Source organism: Molossus molossus, unplaced genomic scaffold (assembly GCF_014108415.1).
Source record: "Molossus molossus isolate mMolMol1 unplaced genomic scaffold, mMolMol1.p scaffold_m16_p_23, whole genome shotgun sequence".
Classification (NCBI taxonomy): Eukaryota; Metazoa; Chordata; class Mammalia; order Chiroptera; family Molossidae; genus Molossus; species Molossus molossus.
The window spans coordinates 10,999,440-11,015,286 of record NW_023425359.1 but is presented as its reverse complement, the minus strand read 5'-3'; the positions used below and the strand labels follow the sequence as shown (position 1 = coordinate 11,015,286).

At 36.7% G+C, this 15,847-nt stretch overlaps 1 protein-coding gene across 6 annotated transcripts in view; it reads left to right on the top strand.

Annotated features, from left to right (window-relative positions):
• The window catches only part of AKT3 (AKT serine/threonine kinase 3), a 216,822-nt gene that overhangs the window by 156,852 nt on the left and 44,123 nt on the right, over positions 1-15,847 (top strand). The window lies entirely within an intron of this gene.

Here is a 15,847-nt window from a genome sequence, read left to right as displayed (position 1 = left end):
ATAGTTAATTGGAAATATTTCACATTGTAAGCTCTCTGAAGTAGATTTAAATTTAATAAACAGGGATTTATATCACATGGACTTTAAAAGTCTTACTTTCCAGAATCAATGAAATATCCTGTATAGAGTATTTTCTCCTGTGCAATTATGTGACTTGTAGGAATTAGTTCATTGCAGAAATTTACTTCTTCATTTGGGAGCACAGTTGCAGTGCCGAGGCGGAGTGGGTTCATCATGATGTTTTAAGACACCACCCTTTCTATGAAGGAGTTTATCATTGATCGTATTATGTTATAAATTAGAATATATGATGAAAGAGCTCAGTGCTAATAAATTCATAAAAAAATGCTTTATGGGTGATCTAGCACTTAGGGTAGGCCTTAAATGAGATCTCAGCAGGGGAACTGGTTCGAGAAGATATTCCAGGCAGAAAGGGTGATGTGAGCAGTCACCGGTGGGTGAGCACCAGTGGGTGAGTGAGAACTTGAGGAGTTGAAGTAGCAAAATGTATTTTTGTTGCAATTAGAGAGAATTAATTGATACAGTAAACTTACGAATACTGTGTTGAGGGTAAGATTATAAATTAGTTTTAAAAAGGTTTTTCTTAAGGTTCCAAGAAAATACATGTGTGGAAATATCACAGAGCATAAAAATAAGGGGTCGGAACTATGGATACAGATTTGGGAGCCATTCCCATAAAGGTGATGAATTAAGTTGTGGAGGTGGATGTTTTCTGTTTCATGGGGATTAAATTGATGAGACCTCTGGGTTAGTATCTATCAGAATTAAAATGCATGTGTTCTTGGACCTGGTCATTTCCCTTCCTAGAATTTATCCTAAAGACATATTTACAAATATACCAGAATGATATATAGAGAAATATATTTATTGCAGCATTCTGATACCTTAAGTGAACATTCATTAGGGTAATGCTTTAATATATTGTGTTATGTTTATGCAGTGGAATTTCTGTTGTTGTTAATCTTCACCTAAGGATATTTTTTTATTGATTTTTAGATAGAGTGGAAGGGAAGGAAGGAGAGAGAGAGAGAAACATTGATGTGAGAGAGACACATTGATTGGTTGCCTCCCGAACTACCCCTACCTACCAGGGCCGGGGATCAAACCTGCAAGTAAGATACATGCCCTTGACCAGGAATCCAATCCAAGACCCTTCAGTGCACCGGCCGATGCTCTAACCGCTGGGCAAACTGGCCAGGCTGCAATGGAATACTATATCCATTAAAAAGAATGAGGCAGCTCATTATGGGCTGATACAGAACAATTCCTAAGGTAGGTTATGAAGTGAAAATAAACAGTGTAGACAGATTATAAAGCAAGCTACCACTCATTGTGTGAAAAGAAAGTAAGACCACATCCATGTTTGTGTGTACATTGACTAGCTCTACAGTTACACACTGGGCATCAGTGCCTATCTCTGGGAAGATGAATTCAGTGGCTGGAAGAAGACTTATTTTTCACTTATGTATTCTTGTGCAGCTTTTATATTTTCTACCACAGATATATGTTATCTATTTAAAAATTTGAAGGAAGGAAGATAGGTAGGTAGACACATGGATGGATGGGTGGATAGATGGATGAATGGATGGATTGATAGATGAGTAAATGACCAGAGGAGAAAATAATAAAGGGAAAACTACAAACTGCAGCTAAATCTTGGAGAAACACTCTTGAATTGGAGAAATTCCCTTACACAGTATCACGTGTTTACATCTGTTATAATTATCACATTGTTTCGCAAGGACCTATTTCCATGTCTGGTTTTCCCACTAGACTCTGAGCTCCCTACAGGGCTTGTTCATCAACATACCCCAGCACTTTACACACTACCTGGCACATGGCAGGAACTTGACAAATATTTATTGGATGGTTTGAGGGAATAAATAAGGGAATGGATGAACCAGTTTCCTTGGGCAATAAGGATAAAAGAAGCTAACAAAAGTGATAAAGTAGGAAATTCTAGGAAGTAGGAAGAAGAAAGGGAAGTAATGTACTGTATCGTTAATTGTAGGGAAAAAAGTTAAAAAGTTTTCTTCAGGCGGGAGTATCTTCAAATGTGCTTTAAAAATGCATATTTATTAAGTCTTTGTGCAAGGCACGTTGGTGGACATTGTGGGGCCTACAAATCTGAATTAAACATAGATCGTGCCCTCAAGGAGTAGCAAAGATAAAGAACAAAATTACACTAAGTAGAAGGTGATAACAATCACAGGTACTGATTGATGGCCTTGGGGCCGCACAGGAGCGGAAGTTTTGGGTGGGGGAAGAAGGGAGGCTTCCTAGCGGGAGCGAGCTGGGTAGGACCTGCACTTTAACTCTAAACCTAGAGCACTTATGCAGTTAATTAATTGAAGGTTATTGAAAAATTTTACACACAAAAGCAGATTTTCAGACTAGCCAGATGGTTTTCTTGAGCACTGAACCTCCTACATTATTTCTCTTGTTTGGCATTTCTCTTTTTTCAGAATTTCAGTATATATGTGATGAAAATTCAATTATTTCCACTTATACAATTTTAGTAAAAATGAAAGTTCTGTGTATGTACTCTCCCAATTTTTTATTCTTTCAGGTTATCAAACATACTTATATATTTTAAGTGTACTTCATAAATACAAATAGTTATTTAATTGGTGAGACTTAGTGGGATTATTTCAGTTCTTAGATTTATCATTTCTGGGGAGGAAATCTGTTAGGCAATCAGTGGCGATTTACTTCCTTCTGGCTTTGCCTCAGCTTCACCATGTCATTTACTCTGCCCAGGGAACAGATGCAGAAAACTCAGTTGCTGCAGAAAAAAGACTAAGCGTGGCGCTTAGGTTTTGAAATAAGGTTGAAATGGAAGTAAAGGGAAGCTATCGACTCACACATACAATCCACAGCAACACCTGGAGGCAGTGGTGCATCATGGGAGGATTTCTGTAAGAAAGTGTTGGAGCCCTGGCTGGTTTGGCCTAGTGGTTAGAGCGTCGACCCGTGGACCAAAATGTCACGGGTTCGATTCCAGTCGAGGGCAGGTATCGGTTGCGGTTCATTCCAGGCCTTGGTCAAAGCCGTGCGGGAGGCAGCCAGTCGATGTGTCCCTCTCACATCGATGTTTCTCCCCCGCCCCTTCTCTCTCCCTCCCGTCCACTCTATCTGAAGATAAAAAGAAAAATATCCTTGGGTGAGGATTTAAAAAAAAGTGTTTGAGAGAGAATACCTTGCAGCAGCAGCATGGACTGGAGAAGACGGAATTGGAAACTACTTGGGAGACCACTGCCCTGGGGAAGGTTTCTGTAGTCAGTTCCGAAAACGGTGAGGTCAGGAGCTGAGACAGTGCTAGTGAGAAGGAATCAATTCTACTGATGTTTAGGTACCAGAGTGTCCAGCACCTGATGACGAAATAGGGAAGTAACATCGGACAGCGTCTGTTTGCTGCTCGGGGAGCTGTGTGGACACTGCCTAGCCAGAGGGACAGGGACGCCGGAGGAATGATTCCGGGTGATCGTCCTCCGTCCGAGGCACCCAGTGGGGATATCGGGGCGTAGGAAAGTTAGAGCAGTGCTGAGACCAAGGGCGTGGAGAAATGTCAGTGTGAGGAAAGTATCCGGAGTCAGAACACTGTTGGTCAGGAATGGTCCCTGGAGATACCAACGTCAGACATGTGGGTCCTGCGAGAAGCTAAGGAAGATCCTGGGCAGAAGGAGTCAGGTCAGAGAAGCCTTGGCAGCCAGGTCCAGTGCGTTCAGTATAAGGGTGTAGTCAGTCTGCCTGCAGGAGGATGATGGGAAAATCTCCATTGCATTGGACAGCTCCTCCTCGTTCCTTAGCAGAGTACCAGGGGTTCTTCCTTTTTCCTGGGGGGATACAGGGTGTGCACCTGGGTTGTAATGGAGAATGTACAAGGGTTGGTTTGGAGCTCAGTAGAACAAGGTTATGAAAGTGAGTTTGGCCCTGGCCGGTTTGGCTCAGCGGTTGGAGCATCGGCCTGCGGACCAGAGAGTCCTGGTTCGGTTAAAAAAAGAGAGTTCAGCGCAACCTTAGTTGAACAGTAAATCAAGATTTGTAGAAAAAAATTATAAAATCACACCGCTGCTCACATGCCCAGGCCAGTCTCTTTGTAGCTTAGGTATTACCAAATTCATGTGAGCAGAAAAATATTCTAGGGGGACAGTGGACATGGAAAGCCCGCTGAAGTGTTGCCATCGTCTAGTTTGGTTTAGAACGTCTCCACCTAGGACTGTCCCCAGACTCTCTCTCTCATTGTATTTCTCCTCGGCCTATGAATCAGGCCTCTGACTCTGAAGGCTGAAATCTCCTGGAAGTTTCGAGATTCGTTAGGGGGTGAGGGGGTAAAGGAAAATCATTGTGTGGAAATGTTGTTCATCTGATAAATTCCTCACATTCTTCTTTATTCTTTATGTGGGTACAAATAATCCTAACACTTATTCCACTTATTTACTATCCTTGTCCATATTTAGCTCATTTTACACTATATATTAATTTATTTGACAAAAATTCATTTTATTTTTTGCATATGACTTTCAGTTTCATGCCAATCTTGAGATCCTCTCATACTTATTTCACATTCTCATTATTTGGCTGGCATTTTGTCTTCAGTGAACCAAAATCATCTCATTTTAAATTTACATAAGGCAGAGTGCTGGCAGTCAGCATTCTAGTTCAAGTTACTAATTTATGGAGGTGTGATTTGGGTGGCTTTTGAATTAAAAGTATCATTTCATATTCATAGTGATGATTTTTTATATTTTACTAAATTTATAGATATATAAATAACTTTATTGTCAGGAGTCTGACAAGCTAATTTCTGTGCTATTTTAGTTATTATACTATATAGGTTATATCAGAATTCTATTGTTTTTACCCAAAGCTTTTCAAAGATTCCCAAGTCAAGGATGCATTATCGTATTCACATTATCATATAAACTTCAAGGCAAGATAAACTTGAAATGATTTTAGTATATACCTTAATGACACTCAAGGCTACTTGCCTAAAATAAATTATTTAACTAATATATCAATGCATGTGAAGTAATAATGCAAAGACGTAACCAGCCTCAGTATCAAAGACACTGATTTTCGTATCTAGAATCTCATGAGGTGAGCGGAGCTGCAGGAACTAACTATTTGTTAGTCTATTTGTCTGTTTTCATTCTTCTTCTCCACGTGGTTATGACACAACATGGAAATCTCAGAAGAGTCCGACTTCTTACACGAAGGTTGGATTACCCCAGAGGGAGCATTTCAAGAGAATGAAAACCGAAGATACAATATTATATAATTGGGGATCGTGAAGAGAAAAGGCAGGACAATGGAATGGAACATATTTAAACACTAGAAACTATAATCCCAAAACACTTTGTAGTCATTTGAATTCTTCATCTTTCACTTAGCATCCTACTTTAAAAACTCATCAATATTGTTGTGTATAGCAGTAGTTTGTTTTTCTTTGTGGCTTTACTCCATTATATCTTAATGTGTATATATAATCACTAATAGATAGACATTTGGGTTCTTTGAAGTTTGGGGTTATATGAAAAAAAGCACTTGTGAATATTCCAGTACAAATCTTTATATGGACATATATTTTCAGTTATCCTAGGTAAAAACCGAGGAATGTAATTTCTGTGTCATTTGGTTATGGTCAAATTCAAAGGAAACTGTCAATTTGTCCCACTTTGCATTTCCAGAATGTTAATTAAGATCACCACCACACTTGGAAAGGTTGGTTTTTTAAATTTATTTTTTACTGATTTTTTTAGAGAGAGAGGAAGGGAGAGAGAGAGAGAGAAACACTGATGTGAGAGAGAAACATGGATTGGCTGCCTCCCGCAGGTCCTCCACCAGGGATCGAGCCCTCAACCTGGGCATGTGCCCCAGCTGGGAACAGAACAGGACCTCTCAGTCCGTGGGCTGTAGGCTCAATCCACTGAGCCACACTGGCTGGGCGGAATAGTTAGCTTTTTAAAAGTTTACCCATTCTAGTTGGTATATTATAGTTCTATTTTGAATTTCCTGAACAACTAACGATATTGAACATCTTTTTTTGTGCTGATTTTCCATTTGCATATCTTTTTTATTGAAGTATCTGTTAAAATTTTTTGTTCATTTTTTAATTGAGTTGTTTGTTTTTTAATATTGAGTAGTCAGACTTCTTTGTATATTCTAGATTTGCAAGTGTTTTATTATATATGTTTTACAAATATTTTCTCTCAGTCTGTGGTCGGCCATTTCATTTTTTAATGGGGAATATTTTTCCTGTGTATATTTTTGTTTAAATTAAAAAACAAATATTATTGTTGAAATATAAATTTTATTGTTTTGCAAAAATTATCTTTTTCATGAATAATTTATATTCATTAAACTTCATCACTTTTAAGTCTACCATTCAGTGAGTTTTGACCAATGAGTAAAGCAGTATATCATCATCACAATAATAATACAAAACATTTCTATCCCCCAACTCATCTTTCATGCCCCTGTGAAGTTAATTCCACCCATTACCCCATGGCTTGGTAACCACTAATATGCTTTCTTACAAATGTCTTTTAAAGGACACCACTTATAAATTAGATAAAATGCAATCCATCAGTATTTTTCTTTTGTGGTTTATGCATTTTGTGTTTAAAACATCCTTTGCTTAACCCAAATTTATTAACATTTTCTGTTCTCTTCTAGAAATGTTAATAGTTTTATCACTTACATTTAGGTCTACTGCTTTGTTTCTGTGTTGCCAGGACTTTGTCAGTTTCATCTACATTTTAAAATGCATTAATGTTTACTTATTATAGCATTACTGTCCGTAGGGTCAGTAGCTGACTTCTCTTTTATTACTGATTTTGTATTTTTGTCTTTTTTTTAAATTTCTGGTAAGTCTTCCTAAAAGTTAATACTTTTTATTGATATGTTTAGCCCTAGAGTTTGATTTTTCTTCTATCAGTTTTGGATGGTCTATTTCATTGATTTTTACTCTTTATTATTTCCTTTCTTCTGGTTACTTTGGGTTTAATTTGCTTTCTTTTTCTCTTTCTTAATGTGGAAAGTTAAAGCAAGCATTTATTCAAACCTGCTGGTTTTCCTAATAAAATTGTGTAATGTTATAAAGGTCCATATGGAAACCAATTTTTGTTATATTTATATATATGTAAATATTTTCAGCATTTTTAATGTTATATGTTTTACATGTTATTTTATATCTGTTATATCTGTCATTCTTTTCCCAAATTTTCTAATTTCACTTGTCATGTTTTCTTTGACTAATGGACTGTTTAAAGGTGTATTGTTTTATTTCTAAATACTTGAGGGTTTCCATATAAATTTTTAACTTATAGTTTACTTTACCCGTGTTCAGAAAAGATGCTGTATAGTTTATATACTTTAAAATTTAATGAGATGTGGGTTTGGCCCAGAATACATTCTATCTGGTGCATGTACTATGTGTTCTTAGAAAGAATGTATTCTGGTGTGTTGAGGGGGTGTCATATAAATACCAGCTAGGTTGGTCAAATTGTTTGATAATATAATGTTGTTCAATTATTCTGTACCCTTACTAATTTTATGTCTACTTAAAAAAAAAAATCAAATACTGAGAGAGTACTGTTGAAATCTCCAACCACAGTTGTGGATTTATCTATTTTTCCTTTCATTTTCTTATAGGCTGCCTATAGTTAGTTTATACTTCTGATTCATACTTAAATCCAATCTGATCATTTCTACCTTCTAAATTTGAAGTGTCAATGTGACCATACAAATCGTTGCAGTTAAATACTGCTATTTCTTTCATATACCCCATCTGGTTCTTTGTTCCTGTTTGGAAAATCTCTTTGTGCCTTCTTTCTATATTGACTGTTTTTGCTATTTTTCAGTTTACATTCACTTTTGGATTAGCTCTGCTGCTTTATTTTGTTTTTATAATGGTAGAAGTAACAAAGATTTGTTGAATTCCTGTCCAGTTCTAGATCCTGATAGGGCAGCTGTACTTACACAGAGTTCTTTCTCTTAGGTAGTTCATACACTATGCAATTATAAAGAAGGCTTATAAATGAAATTTCTCGTTAATGGAATAATTTATACATTTGTTATCTCAAATTAATAGAAACTATATTTAGTAAGATAGGTGATATGCTTTAGAGACAGATGATCTAAGTTTGAATATCAACTCTACCATTTAATAGCTGTGTGATGCTAGACAAGTTTCATAACATGTCTGAGCTTTAGTTTTTTTCATCTGTACGATGGACATAAAAATTGTGCATGTTTTATAAGGTTGTTTTGGGATTAAATGATATAATGCATGTAATTTAGCACAGTGCCAATTAAGTAACGACTCTCAAAAATAGTGCCTATAGTAATAGTAATAATAACTTAGATTTATTATATTTAATCACCTGTAATATAGAGATAGCATTATATAGTTTTTATGGTTGTTGTTAGAATGTAGGGCTTTTAATGCTCAAAAAGATAATGTTTATTATTTTCATTGTATTGGTATTAAATGTATTTCATAAATAACCCATATATTTCACATATATTCTAATAGATTTAAATATTTAAAAATAGTTACCTTGATAATTTTTGCCTTTTTAAAAGTGTATTTTGTCCTCTAAATAAAGAATGTATTTATATTTAATGTGGTAGAACTGAGCAATATCTACTTTAACCTTGTTAATATAGTTTTAATAAAATAATTCAATAGAAATAATTTTAATTATAGAAGTAGATTTGGAATTAAATTTATTTTTCAAATAACTATTTTTTATACTTATCACATTATTAACTATTTTCATTAGGTGACTTTTAATCCCAGAAACTTTTCTTAGCTTTTATCTTGCATTACTTTAAAAATTACCACCTTACAGCTACTTTTCCAGATATCAGGGACCTAGTTGGTGATCTAAATTGTTTTTACATTTTCATACTTGTAAGAAGAGGGCAAGACGTTGAGGAAAAGGTATTTAGCTGATCATTTATAGCTAACAGTTACTACCAAATAACTATTTCATGGTTCAGTTGTCCTGTAGCATCCTAAGCATTTAAGTTGTATTTTAAGAAATTTTATATTGAAATATGGCATTTTTGTTTATATCTCATGTCTTTATCACTATTCTTTCTGAAACTTACTTCAGAAACCAAGTGTAACTTTACATTAATTCTGCTATGTGAAATGTATGAGCTGTGAGCTCAGTTTGTGAAAAGAATAAACATTATCTGGAAGATGATTAATATGAATTACCTGCTAAATATAAGAATTTGTTTGTTTGATCTTTTAAAAGTAAGTAAATGTTTATTTTGTATTGTAACTAATACTATTCAGTTGTGTAGTACAGTATTTGCTAGAGACTGAATATTTGTTTCCCCCAAAAAACTCCTGTGTTGAAACCTAATCCCCAATGTGATACCACTTGGAAGTGGGGCCTCTGGGAGGTGATTAGGCCATGAGGGCGGAGCCTTGTAAAGGAGAACTCAGAGTTCATGCTTCCCTTCCACTCTGGGCACAGCAGACAGTCGGCTGTGAACCAGAAGCAGGTTCTCACCTGATGTCAGTGTGCTGGTGCACTGATGGTGGACTTCCAGCCTCCAGAGCTGTGAGAAGCACATCTTTGTTGTTTATAAGCCTCTCCATCTGTGGAACTTTTCATAGCAGCCAGAATGGACGAAGGCAGTGTTGTCGATTAGTTTCCCTGCAGGTGAACTAGAGCCCTTCTTTTCATGTGGGGTCTTTTCGTGAATCCAAAGGACATGGTAAGCAGCGTCATTTCACAGACTGCCACGTCTTGCTGCTTAATTAATTAGTTGTCTTTAGGATACTCAAGTTCCAATTTCAGTTAATATTATGATAATGAATGTAATCATTGAAATTAATGAGACTTGTATTGAGCATATTTTGTTATTCTCTAGCTAACCAGTCTTTTGATATTACAAAGGAATAACTATGTAGGCAGTATTTGCAAGAAAAAAAAGATAATTGAGTTTAAAATCTAAGATTGCAGTGATATGTCTCAGAACATTTTTAAAGTCCAGATCTTTATTTGGGGAAGTTTGTTGTATTAAGAATATAACTTTTTCAAAATACAGCAATTTATTGTCAGAATAAGCATTCTGGTTTTGTGATGACTTGTATATTTAGTAGGTTAAAATAAGCTATTTACATTACTGTATTTCTACAGTATAGCTAAGCTCAATATAAAAAAAATGTAGTTTTTGCCTAAAGGTACTTAAATTTCTAAAGATATGCTGCTCGTTTGAGCAGCAAGTAGCTCGTTATTTTGAAATAAAAATAAGGTTATTCAGTTATTATATATGATTTTTAAAAGTTTCTGATATACTGTACCTTCAAAACCTTAAACCTTATTTTTCTTATAAATAATTCTTTAGAAAGTAGTTTGAATTTAATTTTATTCTTTGCAATACATATTTATTAAGCACATGATATGTGCCACATGTTAGACGTAGTGCTGAGGACGCAAAGCTATAGAACACTTACATAGTTTTTCTCTTTTCCTTGTGCCTCTGCCAAACAAACAACCAACCAAGAAATGAGGGGATTAAATGTGTCACAAGCCTAAATCAGTACAAGGACCCACAGAACATTTATTAGAAACCATTATATAATTTTTATTATAAAAGTAAGAGCAGTACATATTCACTTTAGAGAACATCGAAAAGCCAGTTAGTTATTTCAACTCAGTTAAAAATGTGGATCTGTTGGTTGCTTGCTGTAAAGTAGTTACTGTGCTGTGTGCTCAGCACTTAGTCTATGATGTGAACAAGATGGTTTCTGCATTTAAGGAAAGCATAGTGTTCTGGGGAACGGATATTAAACAAATAATTGTAAGTAATTTTCAAGATATAAAACAATATAGAAATCACTCAAAATTTTACCATCTAGCAATAATTGCTTTAACCATGTTAATATATTTCCATATCTATCTATCTATCTATCTAAACTGTATATATATTACATTTTATTTAATATTATAAAATATATACTAGTCTACTAATTAACTATAATTTATTAAATCCTTACCAATTTTTGAACATTTAGATTATTTCCATTACCTAGGCACATATCTACATACAATAAGATGGACTCACTTGACACTGTTACGAGACCTCTGACAAACACATTCATGGAGTCCTCATTACAGGAAAGACAGAGAACGTGTTCATTGGCTCGGAAAGTTCTGGAGTGCCTCTGCCGTCAGTCTTTGCTGGACTGTTCCCTCACCTGCTTGGCATCCACAGGAGCCTGTGGTGTCTGTGCGCTGACCCTCAAGACTCGCTTCACCGTGTCTGAAATTTCTCAGGAATGGAGGCAGACACTGTGCACTCTTCTGTGTCTGCTGCTTTCTTCGGTCTGATGTTTCGGAGACTGTGCATTTTGTTGTGTTTCTCAGTAGTTTGCTCCTTTTCTTGCTGAGTCACCATCCATAGGCAGGGCTTGGCTCCACCACCGTTTGCTTACCTGTCTGCTGGTGGTGGACATTTGCATTGTCATATTTGCTACAAATATTCAATTTTATTTATATTGTTACTATTTCATGTAGTTAATTCTACCAGTGTTTCCTTTTTTTCCTTTTAAGATTTGCTTCCTTTCTTTTCTGCTTAGAATATCTTTCATCCTGAGATCAGATAACTATTGATTCATATTTTCGAGTTTTAAAAAATAGCATCATGTTTTATATTGAACTATCTGAAATGTGTTTTTTTATGATGAAAATTAAGTTTTACTTTTCTCCAAATTTGACCAACTATATGGCACCATTTATTAAATAGTCATATTTTTCTCATATACTTGGTCACATTGTCATCATCAATGTTATCATATATTAAATTTTCACAAAATAACCTGTTTCTGGCTGTCTGATTTGATTGATCGTTTAATCTGTGCGCCCGTGCCATGTGAATTGTAGCCTTATAGCATCTCTCAGTCCCTTCAGGGAAAAGTTTTCCTAAAAGTATTGTCATTTCGCCCTGGCCAGTTTGGCTCAGCGGTTAGAGCGTCGGCCTGCGGTCCGGAGAGACCCGGGTTCGGTTCCCGCTAAGGGCACGTACTTCGGTTGCAGTCTGTCCCCGGCCCTGGTTGGTCGTGCGGGTGGCAGCCACTCGATGTGTCCCTTCACATCGATGTTTCTCTCTCTCTCTCCCTTCCTCTCTCTCCCTCCCACTCTATCTGTACAAAAAATGGCAAAATATCCTCGGGTGAGGATTAAAAAAAAACAAAAGTATTGTCATTTCATGTGGCGCAGCAGCAGTCTTCTGTTGCAGCAGTATCTTGGCTCACCTCATTCATTTTTCCTGAAGGAGGCACGTAACATTCCACCTTTCATCCTCTTCTGAGCTCGTGTAAGCAGGGCAGCTCTTCCCTGAAAGGTAACAAAGGGCCTAATTCCTATGCCTGGTAATCGTTACTTTTTTCCTGAAACTTACTTTTTCCTTCTCCTTCATTCTTCAGATGCGTTCTTCTTTCCTTTTATATTTCTCCTAGGACTCCATCTCTTTCCTGTCCTTATGTGCAGCGACACCCTAAGATTCCAAGCTAAAATCTGTTTTCAGTTTTTGCTGAATTCTTGGGCTACCCCCTGCTTCCTGGGCTTTTACAGTACGTTATATAAATGACTCCCACCCTGCCTCTGTACCTTGGGGCCCATCATTTCAAAGCTGCGGTATCAAATGCTTATTTACACGGTAATAGGTCAAAGAAAATCCATTGCCCCTCTGTTCCCGTCCCCATTTTTTTCCCTCATCACCTGTGGCTGCAACATCCACTCAACCCTCCAGGGAAACTCCCACATTCTAGACTTCTCCCTTGACCCCAGTGGTGCAAGCAAGTTCCCTCGGGACCTTGGGCTCCCTGGAAATGCCTGCGACCATCACTCTAGCTGAGGTCCCTCAGAAGCTCCTGTTCAGCTCGTGTGTAACTTCTGATAGCGTCAAAGATGCTCCTTCACTTATTTAAATGTGTTCTGTCTTTTATAACAACCGTATTTTTAGTGGAATTCTTTATGTATCCGGCTGTTCTAACCAAGTCACAATGTCCTTGCGGGTTGCTACCATGTCTCAGTGTCTGCTTTGCACAACAGCTGCCCTAGTAGGTGCTCAGTAATGTTTTTGTTGGACTTCAGGCATTGTTTGCCCGACTGTAGCCTCAGATCTTTTTAATTGATTCTCTAATGCTGCCAGAGTTTTGGGTTTTTTTAAAATTATGCTCATTGTTTTGATCCAAAACTCTTGACCCTCCTCCTCTCAGAATAAATCTCAACCCCGTATCTTGGCAGTCAAGGTCCTCAACAATGTGGCCTCATCTTTTTTACTTATTTAAGCCCTATCATTGCCCTGAATTTTACTATTCTTCAGCTACGTGTGTTCCATGGGTGTGTTTTCTTACCATTGCTGTTTTTCTTCTTTAGAATTAGTTCTTTCACAGACATGTATTAGTTACCTGGTATGTGCAGGTACTGTACTAGGCTGTGTTAGAAATATAAAGATGGATACAACTTGAATAGCAGTCTTTTGTAGGTTTCCCTTATATTCTCCATTTGTGAAAAATCCCATTCTTATTTGTGAAGTCTCCTTGGATCATCTCAGTAAAGATTAATCACTCTTTGCCTCCAAAGCATTTTAAACCGAGTTAGAAAAGTTATCAGAGCTGTCTTGTTTTCTATCTATGCATGTATCTCCTTCTTTAAGTTGAATACTTTGAGGTCAGGGATTGTCCTAATCATTGTGTATGTTTTTTGTTTGTTTTTTCTCTTCCCTGTGTTCAACATAGCGACTTTAAAATAATTGATGATCACTAAATGCAAAGTTGGTTCAAAATCAAGAGATATCCAATGACTTAGGTAGAAAATCAGGAGTGAATTGTATTACCAAAGCCAAAAATGTGTTTCAGGAAGGAGAGGGTAACAGGTGATGTAGTAAGCTCCAGAACAGAAAGAGCTGTAGACTGTAAACAATTGAATCTGGCCATTCAGAGATTCTTGGTTATCTTAATAAGAATAAGTTCCATGAAGTATCAAGGGCAGACATCAGAGGACAGCAGATTGAGAAATAAATAGAATCCTCCTTAAGTGTAATTTTTTAGCATATATTTTTATAGAAATTGGCTAGGAGACAAATTGAAGATATATGGTCTAAATAAAGATCTAGAATCCTGCATGTATTATATCAACTGAAGGAGCATCCATATCTTTTGCACAGTGCATGAGTGGGTAGTAGGCTTGACATTATTTTAAGAAAATTTATAAATTTAACTGCTACTATTAGAACACTATTATAAATCTACAAATCTATATAGAGGTCACAAGGTTTCCTTCATCAGAGCTAGCAGTGTTTTGTATAAGGCATGGCAGAAGTTATTTTGACCCAGAAGTTATTCAGAATGATTTTACTGATGTTCTATGTTTCTTTCTACTCCCTGTCCTTCTTTGAAGGCTAATACACACACACACACACACACACACACACACACACATATGCCTGCATGTATGCATTCTCTCTCTCTCTCTCTCTCTATATATATATATATATATATTTATATATATATTTATATATATATATATATATATATATATATATGAATGAATGAATTTTGAAAATGCTCCCTGAGTAATTATACACATTGGTTTGATTTTTGGCATAGTATATTTGATCCTTTGTCAGGCACATTTAACATGTCGTAGATTTAACTGACCTTGTTTTTCTTACTTAGAACAGTGATGGATCCCCAGTCAGTAGCATCTTAGATTTGATAAAATATGCCAAAATAATGGAGAGCATTAAAGTTTAGAGACTGTCTGCCTAATATTTTAGTTTTGCTGTAATTAATGTTGAGCCAGTCTTTTTTGGCAATAGGTGCATGATCTTGCCTGTTTCTCTTTATTATGACAATGGGCTGTGCATAAAGTTGATGTCAAAATAATGATAGACTCCTAAGTGGAGGTTGGGGTGGAGAAAGGACGGAATCTGTAGGAAACTGCCCGTGTGTTACCTAAGTTATGATCTGGTGTGTGAGGAACAGATGTTGTTAACGATAAGTGTTATAAATGTGTAGAAGCTGAAAGTCATTAATCCACATGAAGGTAGAGTTGATTTCTGATCTTGCAAGTCAAGAATACCTGGACTGCTTGGCTCATTCTGACAGACACATGTTGAGTATCTGCCGTGAATCGCTCATGGTTCTTGGGGGTTTCTTAATATAGAAACAGGATTTGAAATAGGACAACAGAGGTCAGTAGTGCCCGAAGCCTGCTCCTCATATATTGTCGAGCTAACAGATGAGCTAGGCAGTTTCTTACAGAGAGCTGACCGAGTGGAGGGCAGGATGCTTGGCCAGAGTGAGCACCCGATCAATATTTGTCAACTGTCGAGTGGTGATTGACTAAATGGCTAGGCTCATGGTTTACGTGGTTATATGAGAAAAGATGGGTGGTGTAGTTTATTTGGAAAATAGAACGGATAGACATTGAGAATTGTAAGGGGAATAATGGGAGCTTCTCAGACCATTGTGGACATTACTAAAAGCCTTTCCATTTCTCACCGTAGAAAACATAGATTCAGACTTTGAAAACATTTCTAGAGATAGCGTGATGAATCAACAGATGCAGAATAGACCACGTTCACACCAGTCAGCTTAAGCAAATCAGCAATCCCTTCTTTGAAATCAAATGTAAATCAGATAATTAAATAGAAATATTACATCTAAGCTTGCGTGCATTTATTTTAATAATGTCTCAGCACCTACTCTCTGGGAGAGTGCAGCCCAGTACCGCGAGGGGCAAGGCAATCCGACGAGGCGTACTTTCTCCTCCGGTAACTGAAGGTTAAG